This window comes from Urocampus carinirostris, chromosome 12 (assembly GCF_059441175.1).
Source record: "Urocampus carinirostris isolate Australia breed hairy pipefish chromosome 12, RoL_Ucar_1.0, whole genome shotgun sequence".
Taxonomy (NCBI): Eukaryota; Metazoa; Chordata; class Actinopteri; order Syngnathiformes; family Syngnathidae; genus Urocampus; species Urocampus carinirostris.
The window spans coordinates 3,689,005-3,692,114 of record NC_142360.1 but is presented as its reverse complement, the minus strand read 5'-3'; the positions used below and the strand labels follow the sequence as shown (position 1 = coordinate 3,692,114).

The following is a 3,110-nucleotide window of genomic DNA, read 5'->3' as shown; positions in this document are numbered from 1 at the left end:
CTTTTTTTGAGTACCTATTGATCAATAAACTTACTCCCAGCCTTCCTAATGCAAAACGAAGGCTCGACGTCTCAAGTTGTCAATGGCACACATCAGTAATCATGACACAAGGTTAGCATTAAAAACAAAAACCTAGAAAACGAAAAAAAATGGTATATCATAGAACATAACTTTTGGGATTTTTTTTTAATACTAAAATGAATTGATTTATTCATAATTGGCTACTGTTTGTGGTAACATTTAGTTATAATAATGCATTCACAATTTTTTTTACTGTATTTCTGGAATATAAGGAGCACCGGACTAGAAGGCACACTTTCTAATTTCTTTATAGTCCAGAAAATATAGTTTGAATGGAAAATAAACCAATCTTTTAAAAATATGAATAAATACATGTAAAAGTAAAAAAGAAATTAGAAGTATTTCAAAATAATTGGCTATCAGTGCGAAAATATATACATGTGATACATGGTATATATTATGTTAAAAAAAACTAGTATTGTAATAAACATTGAGATAAAAAAAAAATAAAAAAAAAATCACACGTAAATATCAGTAAATAAAAACCTTGCTCTCACATCTATTTCAATTCATTACTTAAGTATAAGATGCCAATGTTTGAAATAAGGTCTGCATCTTTTACATCGGGCGTACAACTTATAAAACGTCTCTGCCAGGGTGGCTGACAACTTTTTAAAGGGGGAAAAAAGAAAAGAAAAAAAACTAAAGTATTTTTATATATTCTGATTATCAATCCCTAATACTTTGCAACAATGTTTTTTTTTTTCTTTTTTTTTTTTCGATTAGTCGAATTATTGTGTTTCAAGTTGTGGAAAATGGGGCAGGCAACTTTTCAGAGTAGTCTGCCCTGGTGTCCATCAACTTTTTCTCATGAGTTTCAGACACTGAAGATGCTATTCAAATGAGGGGCGATCTCAATCGCCTCTGCTAGGCCTAATTAGTCGATCCCTGCACTTTAAGGTCGATCAACATATAGGCGAATAGTTAGACCCACAAACGTGAGAGCGTTTTATATTTTCTGATCGATGTATTTTTACACGGATTTCCTTTTTAGATTGAGTTTCTAAATCATTATTCGTTTTCCATTTCGCTAATTTATATTCATGCATTTATTTTCAACTTTGGCAGTTTGACCTCCTTCCTGCTGTTTTTTGTTTTTGTATTGCCATAAACCGGTTTTGTAAATATCAATATTTCACTCTGTCATTTGTCACACCGCACACTCTGCATCCACAGCATGTTTTGTGTATTTAAAATGTAATTTCACGGTCTAACATGCGAAATACACAAGCTCCAACAACTCTTTTGTAAAAACTACCTATCCACCGGAAACACGCATGAGTTTGTGTTGTGAAACACTCTCTTCAAGCTGTTTGGCCCTCCGTTATAAGGTTGAGAAAAAAATAAATCTTTATAATAATATATTAAGAGTGTTTATAAGTGTTTCATATAGTGTACATTGGAATTTGTACAGTGGTTTTAACTGCGATATGTGTTACATTGGTTGTTTTTTTGTAGCCTGTTTTAGTCAAACTAGTTTTTGTTCTGTATGTAAATTGACTTATTAAAATGTTGGATATGCTTTTGTTGGTTTTCTTTCTCCCATTCTGGGTTTATGGAGTCAGTGGAAAGTTACAAAGCATAAGAAAAGCAAGATGGCGGCGCACATGGATGCTGCGAATCTTTGCTATCAAGCTAATCTTCTATTTATTACCGTTCTCTTGTCTGTTTTGCTTTCTTTTTTGGACACATGCGTGGCCAATAACACTTATAGTCGGGAGGAACTTATTCAATTGGGTGGGCGTCTAAATTTCGACTTTTCAGGCTCTTTTTATACAACCTTTGACATCCTGAACGAGCTACAAAGAGACCCGGGATCTCCGTGGTCGGCAACCCTACATACGGAGTGACGAAGACGGCGTAGGGACAGAAAGCAGAAGCGGGGTTGTCGTGCGGTGAAGTGTGCGAAGCCGAAGGAGCCACATCGGTGAAACGACAGAGAAGGACACGAAGATGTGCCTAATTCCACCATTATTTCTTCATCGATCTTGCCGGTCAACTGACGCCTGAAACTCAACACGCCTGAACGGCGACATCTTACGACGATCTCAACAAAGACTTCAGCTAAGTTAAAAGATTCAGCAAAGCTAAAATTTGGTCTTTTAAATATTAGATCGCTTGCTCCTAAAGCTTTACTTGTTGATAATATTACTCGTGATTACTAACTTAACTTGATTGGTCTATGTGAAACTTGGTTGAGACCTGATGAATTTTTACCGTTAAATGAGGCTTCTCCTCAAGACTACATGAGCACCCATGTAGCACGCTCTCTGAAGAAGGGTGGCGGTGTCGCGCTAATTTCTGAGAAAACACTCAAATTTACTCCTCGTACCTCTAATAATTATTAGGCGTTCGAGGCTCTTATTATGCGGTCCTCTTTATTGTCAATTTATGTAGTAACTATCGCGCACCAGGGCCATACGCAGCTTTCTTAGATGAATTCTCTGAACTTTTGTCTGACCTAGTAACCTATGCAGACAAAATAATAATTATAAGGGGACTTTAACATTCGTATGAACTCCCCACTCAGATCACTTACTGTTGTGTTTCGGTCTCTAATTGATGCATTTGGTTTTGCAACTCATAAAGATGGAAACACGCTAGACTTGGTTCTGACTCGAGGAGTATTAACCTCAAACATGACGGTGTTACCGTGTACTACCGTTATTTCTGATTATTATTTAGTCACATTGAAAGTGCTAGCTAAATGTAGTACTAAAAAAGCTGAAGGACTTCGCGGACGCATTATAAGCACTGGCACAGTTTCTGAGCTCTCTGATCTTCTTTCAGGAGCAGTTGCGTCCTTTCCTTCATACAAAGGCTCTATCGACTCACTCATGAATAAGTTTAATACTACCCTGACGAGTGTCCTGGATTCAGTAGCGCCCATATGGCTTAAATCACGACCTAAATGACGCACGCCTTGGTTTACTGATGAAACTAGATTCCTTAAACAAGAATGCAGGAAATCTGAAAGAAAATGGCGTGCTACCAAGCTTGAGGTTTCCATCAAACCTGGTGTGACAGCT

General features: G+C 36.8%; 1 protein-coding gene across 1 annotated transcript in view; it reads left to right on the top strand.

Moving 5' to 3' along the window:
* Positions 1-1,603, top strand: part of rgmd (RGM domain family, member D) — a 20,583-nt gene extending 18,980 nt beyond the window's left edge. Inside the window, exon 3 of the mRNA XM_088349926.1 lies at positions 1-1,603. This exon is cut by the window's left edge and continues 1,108 nt beyond it. The gene's annotated coding sequence lies outside the window, so the exon portion shown is untranslated.
* Positions 1,604-3,110: the final 1,507 nt, after the last annotated feature.